We start from the raw sequence: 14,570 nt of genomic DNA, 5'->3' as shown, positions 1-14,570 counted from the left end.
ATAATTTTTTTTTAATATTTATAATCCTTTTATCGAAACTAGATCTTCCTTATTATCGCGCGGTAATCTAGCATTTAATTATAGTTTTCTTGGATCCCACCTGCTGCGCAACCATTCGTAAAACCAATGCGAGCCAAGTTACTTGTAAACGCGAGCAATAAGTTCGTCTATTAATTGGACGATTTCGACAATACGACAGGAGAAATGTCATTTTATAATAATTTTGATTTGAAAAAAATAAAGAATCGTGACTAGAGATATCATTATACGCGTATGTTATAAACAAAAAGAGGAAAAATCGGAAAAGATGTATAAAGCTGATTTATATATCATTACCTTTATACTACATTTTATACGCGACGTAGAGATAGAGTGAAACTTGGTAATTACGTAATTTACAAAGAAACGCAAATACATTTCATAACACTATTTATATCCACCCTTTAATTAACTCCGTTAATGAAACGTCCGTTATCACGCGTAACCAGTATTACAACTTTATAACGAATTTAAATACGCCGTCGCAAAACTATTGTAAAAATTTGTTTGCTCCGTAGGTAATTACCTGGCGCAATAATGACGAGACGAAAGAAAGAATTGTTCCTATCTTATCGACTGCTCACCCTGCGAGCTTAACCGTGAACGAGACAATTTGCACAAGCGTGGAACTGCCTCGCAGGATATTTATGTCGTGCAATTCCCGTAGACACTCGGCAGCCGATCGATCATCCCTTAATAAGAGTCGAAGCAACGTGACTACGAGCGATGAAAAATGAGTTAATTAGCATTCCAGGGGAAAGTCTCGCGTCTTTTTTTCTAGGCGGATTTAATGCTGGCCATTGATCGAGGATCGTGTCATGTTAAATCGTTTAATGAACCAAGATATCTTCGTACAACGAAGATCGAACAAGTAACCTGGTCCATTTAAAGTTCGCAAAAAGCTTTCGGAAAAAGCGGAGATTTATCGTCCTCCGCCTCCTTTCGAACCTGTTAATCATCGCGAAACTATAGTCCGAGGAAGTGATAATTATTTTTATACAGTGAAACGTGTAAATAATATACGAGTAATTTTTTTCCAATTAATCCCGAAATATGGAATTTACGAAAAGGAGACTGGAATAAGGAAATATCATAATATGATATTTAAATACGGATTGATCCGAAAAGTATACATATAAAAACTCATATTAACAATATATTTTTTTAATCATCATTATCAAAATATAAAATTACTCGTCGTGTTTTGTATTTATTTCTTAAAAGTTATCATCCCATTCCCATCATTTTCATAAATTTTCAATTTGTTGGAAATTATTGCTTTATTTTGCAGACTTTTAGAAAGAAGGGAAGAAACTAATTTGATTCGGTACGATTAAGGACTTAATCTTTGTCCCCGATTACGTCGATAAGCAAACTCGAGCAAGACGCAAAAGGAGCAACAGCTAAAGATAACCTCAACGAAGAAAGTATTTCCAGCAGTTACGAACCGAGCGCCGTAGAATTTCCAATAATCCTTGATTCTTACCATCCCATCTTCTCCCTACGTGATTTCCCTACACCCTTCCTGTAGAATTTCTACTTTTCACCAATAACACGTAGAGAATTGCGAGGAGGAAGTATCTTTTGTGAATTGAATTCACAAGTCTGGCATCTTCTTTTTTTCCCCCTCTCCTCGTCGTCCATTGTTCCATACTTTATCGAGAAAAATGCGCACTACGTGACGATTTTTAACGAACAAAAAGATTTTATTTTTTAAAATCTAAAATTTGAACGAAGGAAAAATAATTTTTCCTTTTTTCCTCGTCCAAACAATTCTTATCCAATTCCGTCTATTCTAATTTTATTTTTACGATAAATCATGCTATAATCACCTTTCAACGATATTTTTTAGTTAAAAAAGAACTTTTGTACTTAACCTCACTACTTCGATTCGGCATTAGAAAATTTTAAGATCGCTTAATATTCGATCGTTACGAGTACAAACGATTTTATTTAATTCGTTTCGAAGGAGAAAAATAAAAAAAATTGTCTTATTAAAAATACAATTGACAGGAAAATCTTAACGTTTTAAGCGAAATCGAGGAATAAATAAATTATACGAAAGAGGCAAAGGTCATTGCACACGACTGGTTTGATCTTTTAAGGGCATTGACCAGTCTCAGAGTATCGTGCTTGCAATTGTTCGATTGTCCTGACGCGTGCTTACGCGTACACTGGCCTTAATTCGACGCCCGTTTATGGTGACTCACTTTCTCGTACGCCATTTGCGTCCGCGAGACGGACGAATATTATCAGGCTAACAGTTAGCCATAACCTTTACGCGCCCTTACGTGTTAATTTACACGTTTGTTCCGCGAGGATTTTCGACAAATAAACGAGTGGCTCTGTACGTAGTCAATTTGACTGTAAATTGATCAGCCAATAAAAAGAGCGAGACGATCGAGATTCCTTTCTTTCGATCGCGTCGATTGGTCGCCGACTCTTCGACTCGATCGATTCCAGCCAATCGTATCGCGTTACAGTTTCGAGGCACGCGTTATCGTAGGTTAGCTCGGCTCAATTAATTCTCTCTACGGTTTTGAATCTTTCTTAAATCGTAAAATACGAGACGGATCTGTTCCTTCGATAATTGATCGGCGGAAAAAGGAATTTATTGATAGATCGTGGAAATTTAAAATAAAGTTTCGAGTTAATGATTTATCAAGTTAACGAAATATATATTATACGATGTAAATGCAATTTTGCATTTTTCGTCAAGAATCAAAAGTTTTCAATTACAAATGTAATATATATGTGTGTGTATATAAAGTAGTCATACATTGATTCATATTTATATAAAAATTGGTAAGTAAAACTTTTTGCTTCACGTTTCGATAATTCGAGGAAATATTTTATATTTTCAATCGATCGCGTATCGTTATTCAAAATTGATCGTAAGCATCATTGACAATTCTGATTGACTCTGCGCTCGTACGAACGACAGCCCTTGACAAAGATCGATGAATTCGAAAACCTGTTTGGTATTTTTGATATCGACGCAACGTCTTATTTTGACTAGAAGGATGTTTTTTGTAACCCAAATATGCTCATTTAAATTGTAATCGCTATTTTCGATCATTGGTTGTTGGTAGAAAGCGACATTTTGAAAAATCGTTTGACAATTTTTCTAATTATTACATCTCGCAAACGTCGCGATAATTAAATACATTATGTGGAAAATAAATAGAAATATGTCACATCTCGTTTTAAAATTTAGCAACACCGTCAAATTTATTAACATGCAATTTTTTAATCCCAGTATCCTCGCTATTTTCTACTTGCTCGTTTCAATTTCGTTATCGTGCGAGGTCTAAAACAGAAAATACATTTGCTCGACCAACATTTTTAGAAATAAACCGTATCGTTTCACGCCCATTTATACTTACGATTCAACGTCACATTATCATACACTGCTACTCTCATTGTATGCTCGCGCAAACTATCGATAATAATAACGAGAAAAACGTATTTTTTCCTTTTTCTTTTATAACTTCCGACAGAAAACGGACAATCGAACCGCTCTCGTGCACCTAACCTATCCCATCGGCCTTCTCGCGAGCACGGTTGGATCGAAACGCGGCGAGATCGATACAAGTCAGAATTCAAATGGGTAGATGCACTCCATTCGTTGCACTTTCACCATCGCCACCGACGTTTCCCCGATCATTTTCCATTACCCCCTTCGAATCTCCAATTTGTACTGCTTACTCGTCGCCAGGTTAACCTCCTTGGCGCGAAAGAACGTACGAAACGCAAATGTCGTTTCCGATAAATGTCAAACGTAAGTGCGCAGCCTCGGGCGATCTCGTCCTATCGTTCGTTCCATTCTCCGCATCGCGAGAGACGAGAGAAAAAGAGAGAAACGATCGGACATTGTGAACGATCGGGAAACGAGTTTTGTCAAAGAGATATCTTCCGCGAGATATCTATAATTATACGTCGAACGACGTATGTGGGTTCAAAAATATTTATTCTTTTCGTTATAAACAATGTAACGGGAGGACGTGAGTAATGCGATAGCTTGATTCGTTTCCCTTTCTTTTATAAAAAGTTGGATAAAAAGAACGTTGGAATATAAAAAATTATTCAAATTTAACATTTGATAAATCATTGATATTATTCGAAGAAAGAAGTAAAAGACGTTTCTCCCTCGAAAAGAAATAAGATGAAATTTAGCTGCGGCATATTTTTCGTATCTTATCTCTCTCCCTCTGGAGTATCGCATATTAAATAGCGTTAAAATTAACAGGTCCTTGGTAAGTTATGCGACGAGTTTCTAACTTTAATCTAAATAACCCGACCTGTTACAGATTATTAACGTGCTTCCACGTTAGGTGTACGTTCGAAATGTCGTTTTTCTAAATAAAACTTGAACGTATATAGTTTCTTCAAAACATTTCTTCGAAGCATAAGGAAAAGATAAGGTAAGGCGATGGTGTTAAGTTGAAAGAAATAATAATATTTCATCATAAAAATTTCACATGTTTTCAACATATTCCGAGTATCCTGTTTACATTCTTTGGATTAACGTATTTATTTCCAAAAATAATTTTATAATTGTTCTTGGAATTTGAAATTAAAAATTAATTTGTAAAACAAGTTACGTTGTCCAATTATTCTATTTCGTATATTTTATACAAATTAATAACATCGAATACAATCGAGATGTTAATACTCGTTTAATTTTATATTTCTATAAACGATATTATTTATTATTTATCAATAATAATTAATTAATTTTTTTATAAAAATCATCGGTCGTATAAATATACTTTGTTGCAATTGAATTTTTTATTAATTTATAGATGATGTAAATAAAATTATACGATGATTTAAAAATATAACTTTATCATTTTTCACATGCATCAACTTATTTTTACAATTTAATCCAATTTTGACGCTTTGGCGAACATATTTCTTAAAATATTATTAATAATGTACGTGTGACGGTTGTCCTCATTTTAACGAAGAATCACCTTGAATTTTATCAACCGGCCAACTATTCCATCATTTGAATAATCTCGTTGAAATACGAATATATTAACTTGCTGTAAATGTAAATTTGTATAAAATATTCGTGATTACTAATCTTTTTAGCATATTATTTCCCCCTGATTTTTAACATATTGGATACGTTTGTTCAATCACACTTTCGTTATTTAACAATAGTTTTAATTAAATCGTGGAAGAAATCGCATTATTGAATCTCGATGCGACCTATTCCTCTTAAAATTCTTCTAAATTTTAATACGTGTAATAATTTCGAAAAATTATCCTCTAAAATAAAAATCAATAAAGAATTTTTGATACGATATCAATGTCAATTAAATCCTTGATTTATCTGGATTCTCCTGTCTCGATAATTCATCTGTAAAAACGAGACTCGACATTCGTTGGAATATTTCGAAATATCGTTATGAACGGAATTTTTCGTCGTATATTATGGAATATCGAAGAGAGATGTTATTATGTTGCCTTAAGTAGTAGCCGGCTTTGTCAAACGCTGACAGTAATCGTCGATGCGTGTCATGCGATAATTTCAAGCTGATAATGTTAAACAGCGCCGAAGAAATCTGTATCGATCTAGTTTAATAACTCTTTTCCCTGTATCCATATCAAATATATGTGCCAACCATTCGGGTGTTGATTAAGTATCAAAATTCGCGTATAATTCAAAACTTGTTTACCTCTTTGGAAACTGGCTTAAACAGTTTTTTATCAAAAGTAAGGAATAATTATTTATTTTAAATATATACGTAAATATCAACACCAAAACTTGCAAGATAGAATCACAAAATGCAAAATAATTTCTCGAAATGGCCTTAAAAAATTTTTTATCTACATCAAAAGTAACGAATAATTATTTATTTTAAATATATATATAAATATCCAAAGACTTGCAAGATGTAGAAGAATCACGAAATGCAAAATAATTTCTTAAAATGGCCTTAAAAAGTTTTCGTCTACATCAAAAGTAATTAATAATTATTTATTTTAAATATATATATAAATATCAAGACCAAAACTTGCAAGATGGAATCATAAAATGCAAAATAATTCTCGAAATGGTCTTAAAAAGTTTTCGTCTACATCAAAAATAAGAAATAATTATTTATTTTAAATATATACGTAAATATCAACACCAAGACTTAGATGTAGAAGAATCACAAAAATGCAAAATAATTTCTCAAAATGGCCTTAAACAGTTTTTCATCTACATCAAAAATAACGAATAATTATTTATTTTAAATATATATAAATATCAACACCAAGACTTGCAAGATAAAATCCCAAAATAATTTCTCAAAATGGCCTTAAACAGTTTTTCATCTACATCAAAGGTAACAAATAATTATTTATTTTAAATATATATATAAATATCAACACCAAAACTTGCAAGATAGAATCACAAAATGCAAAATAATTTCTTAAAATGGCCTTAAAAAGTTTTTTATCTACATCAAAAGTAACGAATAATTATTTATTTTAATTATATATATAAATATCCATACAAAGACTTGCAAGATGTAGAAGAATCATGAAATGCAAAATAATTTCTTAAAATGGCCTTAAAAAATTTTTTATCTACATCAAAAGTAACGAATAATTATTTATTTTAAATATATATAAATATCAACACCAAGACTTGCAAAATGTAGAAGAATCACAAAATGCAAAATAATTTCTCGAAATGGCCTTAAAAAGTTTTTATATACATCAAAAGTAACGAATAATTATTTATTTTAAATATATATAAATATCAACACCAAGATTTAGATGTAGAAGAATCACAAAAATGCAAAATAATTTCTCAAAATGGTCTTAAAAAGTTTTCGTCTACATCAAAAATAAGAAATAATTATTTATTTTAAATATATATATAAATATCAACATCAAAACTCGCAAGATAGAATCACGAAATGCAAAATAATTTCTCGAATGAAAATTGAATCGTGTACATTTTCGACAAGAATTGTCTTGGCATTTCCGGGAAAGATCCGCGAAAGAGGCTCCGTGCATTCCAACGATATATCCAGAAGACGCAAGTTTGCGAAGAGAATCGAGGCGTAATGCGTCTACGTGGATCTCCACGGCAACTAAGAGGCTCTCCTCACGCGAGCGTGTTTACATAAGATGGGCCAGGCCCGTCGTTATTCCATGCTCCCGCCACAGGTGGCTAACCTTACATACACACGTATCGAGCGCTGTAATGACGCGCGGGGATGGGAGCTGAGGCGGACACGAACCAGCAACCCCATTTCGGGCCACTTTTCGATGCAAATTTTCCACTGGACTACATGTCCCGATTAACGAACGGGGAATCATAAGCATCGAGGAATTTTAATCGAGCATTTGGAGAAGCGAGATAAATCTAAAGTTTGAGAAAAGGTCTCGAGAAGGTTTTCAGAATAAACGAAAAGTGGAATTAATTTATCGGCGGCAAAATTCTATCAGCTCGAATAATCTGATATATATATAAGGAAGTTCTTTGACGAATAATGTATTTGAGGTTATGTAAACATATATTTGTATTTTCTGATAAATTGTTGAACTTGTAATATTTGATACATTTACACTTACGAAACGGAATAATTATTAAGTTTAACACTTGCTAGAAAAAAGAGAGGATTTTTGAAGATGAAGAAAGGGATGAGGATGTGCCGAGTTACGCGTCAGATGGGAAGGAAGGGGAAAAAATATCGGTACGAATTATGAATCTCAATCTCCTTCGACGCAGGGAGACCGATTACGTGGGCTGGAAACAGAGGAGACCCAGTTTCATCGTGACGCGAATACATCAACGAGTCTGCAAACGTGTCTCGGATTCAATTTGAAGATTTTCCTCGTATACGCCACGCACGAATGCACGACTTACAATTAAATCAGGAAGAAAAGGAGTTGGGAGCGAGAAATGCGAAATATGTTTCGCTTCCCTGATATTTCTTCCCTTTCAAATTCCAGTTTATTTCAGTTTCTTGCCGATACGAATTAATTCTTTTTCCTTGCAATAAACGAACGTTTAGTCAAAATTTTAATTTCTTACTTAAATTCTATTAATGCGATTTTTTTAAGAAAACTCGAGGTTCCAAAATTTTTAAAGGAGTTTTGAGATATAAAAAATTATATTTTGGTCGAAAAATCTACAATCTTCCAAAATATATATATATATAAATGTACGTATTTCCAGCATTGTTAGAAAACGACGAGAAAATTATTTTCCCATCATCTTGACGCTGGGGGGTTATCAATGACATTCGATCGCTCTTCGATGACAGGCTTGGAAGATAACGAAGCAATTTCGTGCGACGTTATGGTGATTGCTTTATTCAATTTTCGATATATCGAGCACGGAATAATATAGACGTGGAATTTTCGGAAAATTCGGCTGCCAAATGAGCCGTGAGTCCTGGAGGATTGGCTTTATCGATCGGAAAACGGGGGCTGATTTATATATACGATGGCAGCGAATAATTCTTATCGAAATTCGTCAAAATGGTAAACAACGTTCTTCGAAATGTTCGATTTATATTAAAAAATAAATAAATGAAATTTCATGTACGCAAACATATTATTGCGTTATCCAATTTGAAAAGATTTTGCGATTCTCATGAAAGAAAGTTGATTTTCTTCGAAAGAAAAACTCAGTTTCTCGATCGGGCAGCTTTTTAATAGAAGGAAGAAGTGGAGGGCGAGAAGAAAAAGGAGAATCCTCGGCACAAGAGGCGACAGGAATTTCCTTGAAAGGGCGGAGGGGGATCAGCAGAGGGGGAATTGTTTGGGCTTCGATGGATCGACATTATCGAGCAACCCGTAGCAAGGTTTACTCGAGGGAAATCAGCCCGATAATCCGATTAATAAATTGGCTGGCATCCACGCGCCGCGTGTACCGATCGTTGTTCTCGATTTAATTGACTATCTTTCCATTTATTACTCTCGCTATCACGTTCAAGTGGCTTTAATCTCGTGGGCGAAACAAATTTACGACCCTTATTTTTTCTTTCTTTTCTCTCTTTCGTTTTATCCTGCGGTTTTACTTCAAAATCACGAGAAAACGATAGATGTTCGTCCATCAAACGAGTCCTTCCAAAATTTTCCAGTAAATTTACTTTTATTTCGCTAAGAGATTAGAATTGGAACGTTTCATATCTCGAAGAGTCTGTTATTCGGTAACTTGATGTTTTTCGTCGAGGAAAAATCTTGTTAAAGCAAGATCTGGAAATGTAAAAAATTGATGAAAATTATAAATCATGAATTATAAATACTCGAAGTAATAAAATCGGTCGATTTTATTTCGAGGAATTTCTTCGCTGAAACGTATTTTCGTGCAGGCTGGATGCGAACCAAATCTGGGACCGGATGTTGTTGATACACGGCAGTTTGTCGAAACGGAGGGTGCTGTGATCTTACGAGGCTGAAGAAGGACGTAGGTAGAGAGTAACCATCAAACGACCCACGTGCTACCTGCTGCGAGCAAAAACAAGTGGGTGATTTCAGTATGCAAATTCGTTGCCGGATTTATCCCTTCTTCCTTTTATCTTTGAACGTTGCCACTATAAATAACAAGCGATGCTCTTCTATTTTTAATCGATCGTTATTAATTAATATTTACACGCGTCGCTGACGTTAACAAAGTAGGAAAAGGAATCGTTTTGATTATTTTATTACTGATTTTATAATTTTATGATCTTCAGTTTTTTAATACAGATTTTGTTCCCTTACATTTTCTTTAATTGAAACGTACCTGATAAAATTGTTGATAATAAATGTACATATTCATTTGATATTATTATTATTCATCGTTGCACATTTTTCTCGAAAATTAAATCAAAGTTTCTAAAAATGTAGAAAATATAACATGATTTTCACTTTTTCTGGTTACTTTGAAAAGTAAAATTATATAAAATTCATATCGAGTAGTTAATATTTTTGTTCTACGAATATAAAAATTTCTATCTCGTTACATATTGATTGTAAAATTTTAAAATACTTTTATTTTTCAACCCTAATTCCAAGAGTTTTCCCAATTACACTTTTATATCAAATACGAGAATTTAAGGATTAAATCATGCAAAACAATCAGAAGCAGAGAGCGCACTTTATTGCACTTTCCCCTTGAACATTGGCGTTCTTAATAACTCGGTATTGCTTTGGTTAATCCTTTAAAACCCTTCCGTAAGCTTGTTGACGCACTCAACTCGTTAATGTACCATAACTTTTTTAACGTCTGAAAAAAACGATGGAAACCGAGGGGACGACGAGGAAGAAACCTAGCAAGGTCAACCCGACCCTCCCCGATAATCGGCTTAAACCGCCTTAACAATTTCACGTAGATATCCAGATATAAATAAATACGTGCATACTTTTATAAAACTTGCCCGGCTAAGTTGAATTTATGAACGCGTTTTCGTGAGATGGCATCACCGTTTCCCTCTTTGCTTTTCCAACGCGTTAAACAACCGACTTCCACCACAGCTATTATGTTTTTCGCTTCTCCGTAATGTAGGATTATAACGTTCTTTTCTTTCCTTTTTCTTCCAATCGACTTTATATTCATCGCAAAATTGATTAGAATTTTCATGTAATACGTACACGTTGCACGTTTCAGTAATTCTTTTTTTTTTTAAAGTGATTGATTGCGAATCGATGGGATTAAAGTAGGTGTAAAATTATTTTTTTGCTACTCGTCATCTCGACTAAACGAAGAAATTAAACGATATTAATTCGACGATTTTATTATTATCAGAGAAAATAGATTTTATTAAAAAAATTCCTTTTCAACAAATCAATATTATCGATGGATCACAATTTTTATGCAAATACGATAAATTTACATTTATATTTTTTTAAAATGCATATTTTTTAAAAATCAATACGTTGCATATTTTGAATATAACTATCGAGAACAAAAATATCGAACGAATTATAACGTTGATAAAATAATTAAAAGAGTTTCCAATAATTATTCGAACAACAAATTTGAATATTCCATTACGTGGAATCTCGTAACATGCAATGATATTTCCATCAAATTATTTTTCTGATAAATAATAGCAATTTATCAGAAAAGCACGAAGAAAGTATACCATTTTATATTACGAGTATAAATTATATCTATATACTTGATAAAATTATCAATGCGTGCATGTTATGTGCATACGTTTTACATAATTTGACATAAATGTATTTTAATTAATATGATATATGTATATCTTGAACACGTTTATTGAATATTTCTTTAACTCGTTTTATCTGCATAAAAATCCGCAATCTATTTATCAATCGAAAGGCATTAACCTACAACCGATAATATAGAAAACGATATCGTAATTTAAATTATAATAAATGAATGATAAATGAAATAATTTCAAATGATTGTACGTATTTTTATATGATATAAACATATATATATATAAACGTTTGATTTTCTTTTTTTCGATTAAAAGCCATTAAAGTCTCGAATAATACGTGATTTGCTTGGCAAGCAACTTTGATCGAACGTTGCAGCAAAAAATAACGAGTGCGTACGTATAAATTATTCGATGAAAAAATTCGAATTAGAAAAAATCTTTGAATCATGGAAGCTTCGTTTTGATAGAAAACGGCCAATGTTTGCTTTAAAATGCAACATAATCGAATAATGATACGTATCTAAAATATTCTTAGCTACGTAAATATTTGAAATAATATTAATCGTTTCAATTTATTTCGAAATAAACAGTTTTATATCATTCCATGTGTAATTTATTCATTCTATGTATATTATTTCCAATAATATATATAAACACTAGTAATCAGAATTTGATTTATAGAGATGAATTTTCATTTGTAAAAATTCGAATTATAAGAATTATAAGAATACATTAAAAATGGCACGAGTTAAATTTTATCCAAAAAGACTGACTATACAGTTTTTTTATATATAGTTTTTGCAAAAGAAAATATTAAAATTACACAAAGAATCTCCAGTTGATCGATATTTTCACATTTTTGGAAATATTGATATCTCGTATACATATAGTTGAAGTTTAACAACGAAATATGAGTTATATTTATAATTTAAATCTCAAAAAGTTAAATAATTCGTATGTTAATTCATTATGAATCATATAAAGCGTTCAATGAATCAATGAAACTTGCTTTAACCTAGTTCAACCTAACCTATATAACTCTATTTCTCTCTTTTGTTGTTTATATAGAAACGTAGAAATGCATTAAATCTAGGGATGATATATAACTATAAAGTAAGATTATAAAAAAGTGTGAGTTTTCTTGAAAATATTTCAGAAACTAAGCGATAAGGAGAAATAATTTTTAAACGATATTAAACATAAAAATAACTTCCATAATATTCTAAATAATAGAACAAATTTTCCTATACTAAATTTTAGATTTCACATTAATAAAGATAATATATAAAGTTTGTCGCACGATAATTTCAATCACAAATAACGTTTTCCTTTATACGACGATTTATACACTCGAAGCATGTATCGCGTTGAGATTCCACTGTTCTACGATCGAATCAAAATTACCAATTTCTTGGAAATAAGAAAAATTAAAACTTTTTAAGTCGCTCGAATCATAAATTATTACCTGGAAATGACGGGAGGGGGGAAAAAAATCACAAATCTTTCGTGGCTCGATATTCGACGTATGCAAACTGTCCGGGTTCATTTCGCAAGGGTCACGATCGGTCGAATAGCGTGCTCAGGAAGCACAACGGAGCACCGTAACTCACGTTTACGCCTGTAAAATGAGCGGGCATACCGGCGTGTCACTTATTGCTGGCTAATATAAACATGACTCGCGAGACACCTATGAGGATAAAGAAAGTACATGCACCACTCGTAAATCACGGCTATTTTACATTTTGCTTGCTTTACGCCTTGTTATACCCGATCCACGGAACGCGGCGCGTTTAAATAGCCCTGTGATAATTGAGAGGATCGCGGGATAAAAAAGCGTTTAACACGACTTTTCGCTCGATTTCCTAGGGATCTTTCACCAGTTGGCAAGGGAGTTTCGCAACGTGTGTCGTGGAGAAAGAAGCGCGAACTAGAAATAACGATGGAATAACGAGAAAATTTTATATCATCGTTTTTTAGGGCCGTTTGAAAAATTGCGATGTCTTTTGTTAAGAAATTAGAAGAATTATGAGAAAAACGAAATACGAGATGAAAATTTTCACCATTTTGTCAAGTTTTCAACAGTACGGAAGATTCACTTTGTTTTATTTCAGCAAATAAGAGTGGATATTTTGAAAAAGTATTGCAGTTCTGACGATTACTACATTGGTCAAATGTAAAAAATTGAATTTACATTAATCTTGTTTATTTTTAAACAAAAGTTAACTCGATAAACTTGATGTACTCGTTAGTTTAGTAGACATTTTAAATTTTGGAAAATTTTCTAATTTACCTTCAATCGATAAACATAAATTTCGTATTATCGCTTTATTACTTATTATTATCATTTAGTTTCTTTTTATTAATTTAAGAACATTTCTCGAACGTTTTTCCATTCGGTCACAGTTAAAATTCTCCCTCTGTGCTTGCGATACGAATGTTGGGGAAGCGCGAACCGGTTGTTCGTCCCTTCGGCAGTCTCTTCAAGATTAATCCGTTTCGCGGAAGTGCAAATGGTCACTTCGTATTTCTCTTCTCGAGATTGTGCGCTTATCTCCATTGACCATCGTCGTTCATTGTCGCCTTCCAGTTTTATTTTTCCAATTATTCTATATCGGTTTTCTTTTCCACGCGGTTAATTAAAATTGATTGGAAAACGTCGTGGAAATGATAAGATTGTTCATTGCGGCTACCTTAAAATTAAATAAATGATAATTAACGTTATTTTTAAATTATTACTCGAAATAAATTTTATTCGGGTTGTAATTTTGAAAGATTGTTAAATATATCGAATTTTTCGTTATAAAATTATAAAATTTCACTTTTACGAAAACACAATTGAAGAAATAGAAATTCGTATATGCACGAATTTTATAGTTTATTCAGATAGATATAAAAAAATATAAACAAATATAAGAAATTTTGTTCAATATCTTTACTGATTAAGAAAAAAAGATTACATTTGCTGCTCAAACTATAAATATTGCTCTATGACAGAGCAATAATCAGAAATAATTAATTTAGAGTAATATCCGAGTGAAAATGAAAAGTAAGTCGCCAACGCGTACTCGACAAATATTTGAATAGGGAAAGAAAATTGTAAAAGTGTCTGATGACGCGTTGAAGATAAAAGAAGAAGAAAGAAGAAAAAAAAAAACGCAAAAAGGAGAAAAGTACGAATCGTTATCCATTCATGGGCGAACAACAAATCGGTGGATTGTAGGCTGTCTATAAAACCACAACGACCGATTTCACCGTGAAATAGTAATGCCGCGGCCGAGTGGAAGTAGAATAAAAAAAGAAGTGGGCCGAGGAGAAGAAGGAAAATGGAAACGCAGACGAGCAACGACCGGCGGATGTTTCGAGGGTCTCCTCATAGATTTTCGCGGGGATGCACTCGGGCTC

At 32.7% G+C, this 14,570-nt stretch overlaps 1 protein-coding gene and 1 long non-coding RNA gene across 2 annotated transcripts in view; one reads left to right on the top strand and one right to left on the bottom strand.

Moving 5' to 3' along the window:
- Nucleotides 1-14,570, top strand: part of LOC107999592 (netrin-1) — a 120,561-nt gene that overhangs the window by 88,729 nt on the left and 17,262 nt on the right. The window lies entirely within an intron of this gene.
- Nucleotides 2,697-4,536, bottom strand: LOC133665735 (uncharacterized). Its single transcript, XR_009828982.1, has 2 exons — nucleotides 3,426-4,536; nucleotides 2,697-3,349 (listed from the first exon to the last, which is right to left on the bottom strand). It is a non-coding gene; the product is annotated as an uncharacterized LOC133665735 (long non-coding RNA).

The sequence above is a fragment of the Apis cerana genome, linkage group LG2, assembly GCF_029169275.1.
Source record: "Apis cerana isolate GH-2021 linkage group LG2, AcerK_1.0, whole genome shotgun sequence".
In the NCBI taxonomy this organism is placed as follows: domain Eukaryota; kingdom Metazoa; phylum Arthropoda; class Insecta; order Hymenoptera; family Apidae; genus Apis; species Apis cerana.
Note: the sequence above shows the minus strand (reverse complement) of the source record. Positions and strands in the feature narration are given on the sequence as shown.